This window comes from Armigeres subalbatus, chromosome 2, assembly GCF_024139115.2.
Source record: "Armigeres subalbatus isolate Guangzhou_Male chromosome 2, GZ_Asu_2, whole genome shotgun sequence".
NCBI classification, from domain to species: domain Eukaryota; kingdom Metazoa; phylum Arthropoda; class Insecta; order Diptera; family Culicidae; genus Armigeres; species Armigeres subalbatus.
Window position 1 is genome coordinate 25,232,522 of NC_085140.1, and position 10,172 is coordinate 25,242,693.

Sequence of the window (10,172 nt, forward strand, 5' to 3'; positions counted from 1 at the left end):
TAAACCATTATAAAAGACAGTTGGCCTCATTTGCAACCTTTTCTAAGCCACTTAATCTTGATGCCTGCGGAAATCTCTAGATCTAGCTTTATGCAAACTTTCACATGAAATAATAAAATACGTTCAGTCTCAACAAAATAAATTAAAGTTTATTGTACATGAAACCATGGAATGCCATAATCAAATATTGAAATGAAATATTTATAATCATCGAGAAAAATAACCAAAGCAGATTTGATGTATGATGCTTCAATTTTTGGTGCCAAATGAGATTTATTGTGTCATATAGTGCGAAACTCCGATATAACTGATGCGCTCCCAGTAAACCCCGTTTTAAATATTATTTTTCGAAAAACAAATTGTTGTTAAATTTGCGCTTATCTGTTAATTGCGTATTATTTAATTGTTTTATTATTTGCAGCTGATTTGTTTATAAAAGGTCATATAAAATCATAAATGTAATGCAGTACTAATAGATTTTTCGTTTCAAATTCTCTCCTAATGTGTAGTGAAAAAATATGGCGATGGCATCCGAGATGATTTCGCGCCATCCATTTATTCACATTGCTTTGCTTCGATGAAATTGACAATAAAATCATAATGTTTAGATATGGCATGTATGAAGGCTCGAATGACTGTTATAAATGCTGAATGGTCATTTTTCGACATATATGGTGACCATAACTAGAGTGAATTTGACAGTTCGACAGTTGACAGAAAAACACAGGGCATGGGTAGATTTTAGTTTGAACTCAAATTGATCATTTAATACACGTAAGTAAAACATGAAGTACTTAACTAGTGGTGACGGCGCTTTATCAGTCGGATACATAAAAAAAGGTTTCCGTACCAGTGTTAGAAAAGTGGAAATGTGAAACTTTTATAGCGACTGGAGCGGGTCTACGCGCCGTATTTTTCCCATATCTTGTATGCTTCAAAGTTTGTCACCTCGTGATTTCGGAAATGAATATGAGTTACTGTAATCTATGTGCAACATGTGTGCTGCTCAGGTTACTACTCGACTTCACTTTCCCACTTTTTGGTTCTGATTTTTTCAGAGCTGCAGAGTTAGTATTTTATAAGACTCTTTATGTAGCAAGCACAAGTGCCAATCGTACTGATTTAAACCCGAAAGTAACTTTTATAGTAACAAAACGACTTTAAGAAGCCAACAGCTTGAAGATAGATCATAATTCAGGCGTGGTAAATGCTTTATCAAAACTGTACAGCAAGTCTGTTTCCATAATAAAACCATAATAAATAACATCGATTGCCAAAGAGCTATATGAATGTTGCTTAATGTATGTAGGTATTTGTTCCATTATTGATTACATGCTCCTATTTTCATAGAACTCGAAAAAGACGATTTAGACTACATCGTTTTTTATTGCTACCATGCGTGCTCACTGCTGAAAATAATCACTACAATTGAGAAACAAAACAATTTGCTTAAAAATGTGTAGTATGTAAGTAATGTGTAGTAAAATATTTCGTGGAAATTCGTTGAATTCGTAGAATTTTCAGTTAAAGTTCTAGACCACCGGTTCTAAATCTTTTTCTTGAGAGGTACCCCTTTCAACTATTGCATTTTTGAGGTAGCCCTATTTTTTAGCTGTAATTTAAAATAAGCGTTACCCATAAGCTATATGAGAAAATTAACCGAAACACTAAAGGGATATTTGGTTCTCCATAAAGTAGGATGAAATTTTCATTATTCCGGGAAACTTACCAGTTCAAATTACAGAAATTTTATGAGTATTGAAAGCTTCCGAGCCTCTTGAAAATTGGTTTCCGAGCCTCTTGAAAATTGGTTTCCGAGCCACTTGAAAGGAGGCTTCCGAGCCTCTTGAAAGGAGGCTTCCGAGCCTCTTGAAAGGAGGCTTCCGAGCCTCTTGAAAGGAGGCTTCCGAGCCTCTTGAAAGGAGGCTCTGAGCCTCTTGAAAGGAGGCTTCTGAGCCTCTTGAAAGGAGGCTTCCGAGCCTCTTGAAAGGAGGCTTCTGAGCCTCTTGAAAGGAGGCTTCTGAGCCTCTTGAAAGGAGGCTTCTGAGCCTCTTGAAAGGAGGCCTGAGCTCTTGAAAGGAGGCTTCTGAGCCTCTTGAAAGGGAGGCTTCTGAGCCTCTTGAAAGGAGGCTTCCAGGCCTCTTGCAAGGAGGCTTCAGAGCCTCTTGAAAGGGGGCTTCCGACCCTCTTGGAAGGAGGCTTCCGAGCCTCTTGGAAGGAGGCTTCTGAGCCTCTTGAAAGGAGGCTTCTGAGCCTCTTGAAAGGAGGCTTCTGAGCCTCTTGAAAGGAGGCCTGAGCCTCTTGAAAGGAGGTTTCTGAGCCTCTTGAAAGTACGCTTCCGGGCCTCTTGCAAGGAGGCTTCCGAGCCTCTTGAAAGGAGGTTTCTGAGGCCTCTTGAAAGGAGGCTTCCAGCCTCTTGAAAGGAGGCTTCTGAGCCTCTTGAAAGGAGGCTTCCGAGCCTCTTGAAAGGAGGCTTCCAGCCTCTTGAAAGGAGGCTTCCAGAGCCTCTTGAAAGGAGGCTTCCGAGCTCTTGAAAGGAGGCTTGAGCCTCTTGAAGGAGGCTTCTGAGCCTCTTGAAAGGAGGCTTGAGGCCTCTTGAAGGAGGCTTCTGAGCCTCTTGAAGGAGGCTTCCGAGCCTCTTGAAAGGAGGCTTCCTGAGCCTCTTGAAAGGAGGCTTCTGAGCCTCTTGGAAGGAGGCTTCCGGGCCTCTTGAAAGGAGGCTTCCAGGCCTCTTGAAAGGAGGCTTCTGAGCCTCTTGAAAGGAGGCTCTGAGCCTCTTGAAAGGAGGCTTCCTGAGCCTCTTGTAAGGAAGCTTCCTGAGCCTCTTGAAAGGAGGCTTCCAAACCTCTTGAAAGGAGGCTTTCGAGCCTCTTGAAAGGTGGCTTCCGAGCATCTTGAAAGGAGGCTTCCAAACCTCTTGAAAGGAGGCTTTCGAGCCTCTTGAAAGGTGGCTTCCGAGCATCTTGAAAGGAGGCTTCCGAGCCTCTTGAAAGGAGGCTTCCGAGCCTCTTGAAAGGAGGCTTCCGAGCCTCTTGAAAGGAGGCTTCCGAGCCTCTTGAAGGAGGCTTCCGAGCCTCTTGAAAGGAGGCTTCCGAGCCTCTTGAAAGGAGGCTTCCGAGCCTCTTGAAAGGAGGCTTCCGAGCCTCTTGAAAGGAGGCTTCCGAGCCTCTTGAAAGGAGGCTTCCGAGCCTCTTGAAAGGAGGCTCCCGAGCCCCTTGAAAGGAGGCTTCCGAGCCTCTTGAAAGGAGGCCGCCGCGCCTCTTGAAAGGAGGCTTCCGAGCCTCTTGAAAGGAGGCTTCCGAGCCTCTTGAAAGGAGGCTTCCGAGCCTCTTGAAAGGAGGCTTCCGAGCCTCTTGAAAGGAGGCTTCCGAGCCTCTTGAAAGGAGGCTTCCGAGCCTCGGAACCAAAAAAAAGGCGGCTTTCGAACCACGTAAAAAAGGCTTATGAGCAACTTGAAAGAGGCTTTCGATCCTCTTGAAAGGAGGCTTCCTAGTCTCTTGAAAATTAGTTTCCGAGCCTCTTGAAAAAGGGCTTCCGAACCTGCGAGGAGGCTTCCAAGCCTCTTGAAAATTGGTTCCGAGACTCTTGAAAGGCGGCTTTCGAGCCACGTGAATAGAAGGCTTTTGAGCAACTTGAAATAACGTTTCCAAGCCTCTTGAAAGGAGGCTTCCGAGCCTTTTGAAAATTTGTTTCCGGCTTTCTACTCACGTGAAAAAAGGCTTTTGAGCAACTTGAAAGAGGCTTCCGAGCCTCTTGAAAAGAGGCTTCCGAACCTCTTGAAAGGTCGCTCCGAACCTTTTGAAGTAAGGCTACCGGGTTCTTGAAATTAGGCTTCCAGACATCTTGAAAGGAGAAATCCGTGCCTCCAATCTCTTGCAACAAAGCAACTGAGCTTTAGGGAAAAAAATCCTTCGTGCCTCCCTAATGCAGGCTTGCGAACCTTTAGACGTTTTGTGCTTTGGATTGTTACCGGCGGGTAACAATAACAACTGATATTTAATCCAAATCACGATTACGGGACAATAGGGACAAACTTTGTAAATTTAAAGTGATTATAGAATGAAGCCAGAAATCGGCCATTTTGAAAACCACGTGCTTTTCTAATATTTTTTTCAAGAGCACGAGATGAAAGAACAATAACGCGTATGGGGCTGATATAATGGTAGATCGTTTGCTTAGTTATGCTGAACAATCATAATTTGAGTTTCAGCACTGTTACGCCAGATTTGGGTGTTTTGAAATGTATATATATAAACGTGTGGTGAATTTGAAATTCACCACGGGCTTCATTCTATAATCACCTTAATTTTGGATCTCTAACGGTCAATTTGTATTGGATGCGTATGGGCACTGGGCAGCCGACGCACGCGCGAGGCCGAGTGGGTGTCGAGCTCCACTGAAATGGAGCAGAGGAATGCAAGAAAGGAAGAAAATAGCGACTGATGGTTTTGGGTGGATGTGAAGCGATAAAGCAAGTGGCATCAAAAAGGAAAGTGACCAATTCCACGTTTTTAGCACGTTTTGCTAAAGAGCAAGATTGATCTCGGTTAAGTTTCCGTGAACACCGTGGAACAATCGTGGCCAACCTAATCCGAAGAAAGTGGGCTGGGCGTCCCCGGAGTTAGTCGCTCCGTAAACTTTTCGTAACCTCTGGCTGATACACCCGTCGCCATCATACGTCCTACGACGCCAACGAGGGCCATTTCACCTAATCGCCAGCTTTGCGGTAACCCTTTGAGATCACTGTCGATTAACGCTTCGACTGGACTGACAGGATTCTTCCGTATAATTAATCTCCAGAGCAATTTGTTTCACACGGCTCTTTATTTGGGAGATTATAAAATTCCTGTATAGCATAGGAGTTTGTGATAGTGATGGGAAATACATTTTAGATTTCATTGTAATATAGATGATAGTTATAGCATAAGTAGCAATAGGACATAGCATATTTTTGTAATTTGGGATTGTTTAAAATAAGGTAATTCGCACTTACGTTTACTTCCCCTAGTGTAATTCCCGAAGGGTCTTAGAAATTCCGGCGTAGTAGATATTTATTGGCAGCTGTAAGCAATGCTTATTTAGTTTCGAAGCTAATTTTATAGTTCACACTATCTTACCGGTTCTGATTCGGTTTCAGAAAAATAGGTTATATGCACTCTTTAGCGTTAAGTTATACGGTAGTTTAAGCACTAATTATAAGAAATTCAGTTAGTTTTAGGTACACATTTGAGACGAATTCAAATTACCTGGTATAATTCAATTTACTTAGATTATTAATTAGATTTCTACTTTCAAATAGGAGAAAACGACTATCACTATTAGCAACGTGTTGTGTAGGTACGCTTTAGCTCTTGTTTTCATCTACTCACGAATGTGACAAGCGGTAGCTATGTCACTCCAACACATTTCCGAAAGAGCAGCGAGCAGGGCTGTTCTTCAGGCACATTCAAAGGGCGCGTGCTGCTCTATGGGGCAGCCAACAATCACCAAGCCGGCATTCTCCGACGTAACCACGCGGATTTCGATCCTGTCAACCCTTCGTTCGGCCGCCATTCTTTTTGTAAGAAGACAGTTTTTCCCGACTTCCACCAATTTCATTGAGAATCAACATTCTCCGGGCAGCATTGCCGCCGCCCATCTTCGGCGTCCAGGAAACGTGACCCCATCCAGGCCGACTTCCTCGTGGCTTCTCCGGAATATCGCCGAAAAAGTCAAGTTTACGTAAGCCTCCCACATCTGCTAGCTCCGGTGGAAACCATCCGAAAAAATAAACCCCGCAAATTCCCGGAGTTCTCCCCGGCGGCCACATTCGACGATCGTCAAAACGCCTATTCCCACCACTTACATCGATGCCGACCCGTCCGTTGTCAACCGGCGGAAACCCAAGAAGTACCCGTGTAAGAAGCTGAGCACCCCAATAAAGTGCCGACTGACAGTGAGTAATTTGCGTATGTTAGGTTCCCGTGATCCGAAAACTCTCCTACGTCCGTACGCCCTGAGACCCGGAACCCCAAAAGAGGTCTTGAGCACCCACTCCAAAGACTGCCGTTGGCTCTAGACCAGCAGTCTGGAGTTTGCTGCCGGTCTCCCTCCGAAACCGAGCTTTGTGGTTCCGGGGTCAAAAGAAGGTCTTATAAGATCACGGCCCTTCTGTGCTGCTTGTGGAGGGCAGGATTCAATTGGCTTTGATTAATTATGTACTTTAAATATTATGTACAAACGAAGTTTTAAAAAAAAAACCCAGATCAATCCACCTAGCGTTGGTGGTGCCTTTCTCGCGCATTAAAAAAATAAGAAAAACACATAACAGAGGTCGAAATAGCACTTTATGGGGATATATTTTACTTTTTCCATCAATTCATATGCATTTGCGGTCATTTGAATGCATTGCTGCAATCTAGGAAAAAAAAATTTTTTTTTCGTTTTTGAATTTTTTTTTTCCCAAGGGGGGACCCTTGGCAGAAAAACAATGTTTTTTCAATAACTTTGGAACGCAATGACCGATCGGGCCAATTTTCAATAGGAAACAACTAGACCGCAATCCGCGGTCTTGCAACTTGCGAGCAAATCGAATAATGCTAAGTACCAAAAAGTGTGTCTCACATTTTTGTACACACACACACACATACATACACACATACAGACATCACCTCAATTCGTCGAACTGAGTCGATTGGTATATAACACTATGGGTCTCCGAGCCTTCTATCAAAAGTTCGGTTTTGGAGTGATCGTATAGCCTTTACGTATACTTTGTATACGAGAAAGGCAAAAACATGAATAATCCACCTAGCGATATTAGTGTCTTTCTCGTGCAAAAAATACTTTAAAAATATGAGTGAGTGTTTTTAAGCGTGTTTTGAGCATTAAAAAAAATATTATTTTGGCCATAACTTCTGATCCCATAGTTCAATCTGGCCAATTTTCAATTGCAAGCAATAATGGGGCAGGATTCCCCGGCGAATAGAACTGGTGACTCGACCAATGCTTAGTTCCAAAAAGTGTGTCCACAAAATTTTGTACATATACACACATACACACATAACAGACATCATCTCAACTCGTCTAGCTAAGTCGATGGGTACATATATAACACTATGGGTCTCCTACCCTTCTATCAAATGTTTAATTTTGGAGTGATCATATAGCCTTATTACGTATACTTAGTATACGAGAAATTGTCAATAAGTGTTTATCGGAATTGTAGTACATCCGCCATTACCTATTTTTGTCCGAGATACCCCCTGGTGCCAGCAAAGGTACCCTCAAGCATACATGTATCCCAGGTTGTTCTTTGAAAATTCTCAAGAATTTCCTGCGGAATCCAGCAGAAAAAAAAGTTAACAAATTTTACCTTGAACTTTCCGAATAACAAACCATAACTTGCAGAAAAACTTTCCGGAGGATTCTGTGGCAATTTAGAGGCATCTCAGTTAAAATTTTTGTCGAACATGGAACGCTTGAATGACCTTTCAACTTTATCGAACAGGACATCAAACATTTTGAATTGAAATTTCTTATGAAAAACCCTGATTAATCCACCTAGCGGTGATGGTGCCTTTCTCGTGCATTATAAAAATAGTATTTTGGCCATTACTCTTGAGCCCATAGTCCGATCTGGCCAATTTTCAATAGGAAACAATGGGAGAGTATTCTGCGTCGAATGCAACTTGTTGCGAGTAAATCGGTTAAGGATAAGTGCCTGAAAAATGAGTGACATTTTTTACTCAATTTTTCCTTTAAAAAAAGTGGTATTTTGGCCATAACTTCCGAGCCCATAGTCCGATCTGACCAATTTTCAATAGGAAACAATGGCAGAATGTCCTGCGTCGAATGCAACTTGTTGCGAGTAAATCGGTTAAGGATAAGTACCTGAAAAATGAGTGACATTTTTTTCTGTAAAAAAAATGGTATTTTGGCCATAACTTCCGAGCCCATAGTCCGATCTGACCAATTTTCAATAGGAAACAATGGCAGAATGTCCTGCGTCGAATGCAACTTGTTGCGAGTAAATCGGATAAGGATAAGTACCTGAAAAATGAGTGACATTTTTTTTGGGTGGGTGCGCACAGACGCACACACATACACACACACACACACACACACACACACACACACACACACACACACATACACACACAGACATCACCTCAATTCGTCGAACTGAGTCGATTGGTATATAACACTATGGGTCTCCGGGCCTTCTATAAAAAGTTTGTTTTTGGAGCGATCATATAGCCTTTACGTATACTTAGTATACGAGAAAGGCAAAAGTTAGCAACAAAATAATCTCATGAAGTGGCAATTTCATAAGCACCACAATAAACATCTTCAATTCACCTGCGTAAGCTAGGTACCAAAAAATCTACATCCAAATCCAAAGCAGTATAGTTGAAATAGGATACAAACAGTATAACATCTTCAATCTTCACGGTGCGTCCGACTTCTATATAAATAATAATAATATTCCTAAATATTTCACAAGTATCAAAGTACTCAATAAATTTAGCAAAGCTGTATGGCTACAATGTCTTATTTAGTTATTTATGGATTATGTCTAACAACATGTTTTCTTTTTTAGAATCAAGTGTAGCTTTCCAACTCACGATTAGCGACAGTATGATACTAGTGAGAACAGATTGTGTTGTATTCAATATAGCTACAGTCAATGAAGGCATATTTTACCAAGCATCTAAAGGTTTTCTGCTACCTCTTTCCTCTGTACTGTGACGCTGTGATAGTGTGATGATAAGCATACGCATTTTATGAATCACGTTTGTTTTACTTACCGCTTAGTTAATTACATACTGCTCTACAGAAGCCGGATTACATCAGACGATGAATGGCATATATACGCACTTCTACTTTGTTTTTGATTTGTTACTCATCCTAACCGAAAGCATCCCGTGTTATCTGTTTTTTTGTTTTTCTTCATCACTGGGTGGACCACGCACTCCTAATTTCGATACACATCTAAGTACTTTGATCCACTTGTATAATTCATCAACTTTTCACACCTACTTGCTTTGCTTTATCAATTCTTATGCATATGTGGACGGCATAATGGTTCTCATTCTCACATCTCCAAGACTATCCGCTTCCTAAAGCTCAGCTCCCACGACATTTGCATTATTTATCATTACACCATAGCGTGGGATTAGGACATTAGAGATCGGATTCATTCACAATTCGGACAACGAAACTTCCCCTATGCGGATATGTATCCAACTAGCATCACGCTTACGAACGAAACTGAATGGAGACCGACCAATAGGTGACGGATATCGATAACATGAATTCAATGCTGCTGTCGTATTGAATTCGCTGTTTGTATTCATGGGGATTGAGATATGCTCATGCAACTCCGCTACATGCATGACCGTCCCATGTGAATTACAATTCAAACAGGCATGGGCCAGATATGCGTAAGCAACATATTACACCTACCCCACATGTTAATGTTCTTTCTTCAGAATTTCTATACAATTACTTCTCTATCAATTCATAATTTTGAGTTATCCACAATTGAGGTGTCAGTGTACGTGGGATACGCACAAGCGCAGTAGAGCTTAGAACACATCTATAACGTCTATAACAAATGCCTAATGGTGGTATCAAATATACGAATTCGTGTAGAGAAGCTAGACTATAAGATACAGGAGTCAATTATTAATTTAGTAATTTTCTTTGAATTTTAACCACACAGTATCTTCGAATTATTGCGGTAGAAAGCACGTCAAAGTAAAATTAAGCAAAAATACCGCCATTTACAATATGTTAGTGAAGGCTCTGGGTGGCTGGATTTACCATAACATCCATTTTGAGATTATTTTTTCCACTGAAGTTTGACTTCGATAGCTTGGATAGCGCAGAAAGATCCAATTTTCCCATGGAAAAACTGTCAAAACGCACGCAAACGTATCTATTGCATTTGGCTCATTAGCTAAATAAATTTAATTTAAAACATCCTTCTCCGTCTCCTTCATCAATTCTATTGTTACTTTCATTAACATGAGAGATGTATTCGCAAAATGCATTTAGAACTTGAATGCGTTTTCTTCTATTTATACCGTTTAGGACAGGTCTTATAAGCTCCTCGAATGAAAGATGTCTCCATCCATTCTGGCCTATCTTACACTGTAGGATTGACCAAGCGAGCTCTACTCGAGGAC

The 10,172-nt window shown here is 41.5% G+C and overlaps 1 protein-coding gene and 1 long non-coding RNA gene across 2 annotated transcripts in view; both read right to left on the reverse strand.

The window, feature by feature from the left end:
- The window catches only part of LOC134218282 (ras-related protein Rab-32), a 54,282-nt gene extending 45,107 nt beyond the window's left edge, over nt 1–9,175 (reverse strand). The window contains exon 1 of the mRNA XM_062697215.1: nt 8,790–9,175. The gene's annotated coding sequence lies outside the window, so the exon portion shown is untranslated. The remainder of the gene's footprint in view (nt 1–8,789) is intronic.
- On the reverse strand, nt 4,991–5,384 carry LOC134214156 (uncharacterized). Its single transcript, XR_009979683.1, has 3 exons — nt 5,247–5,384; nt 5,118–5,189; nt 4,991–5,061 (listed from the first exon to the last, which is right to left on the reverse strand). It is a non-coding gene; the product is annotated as an uncharacterized LOC134214156 (long non-coding RNA).
- Nucleotides 9,176–10,172: the final 997 nt, after the last annotated feature.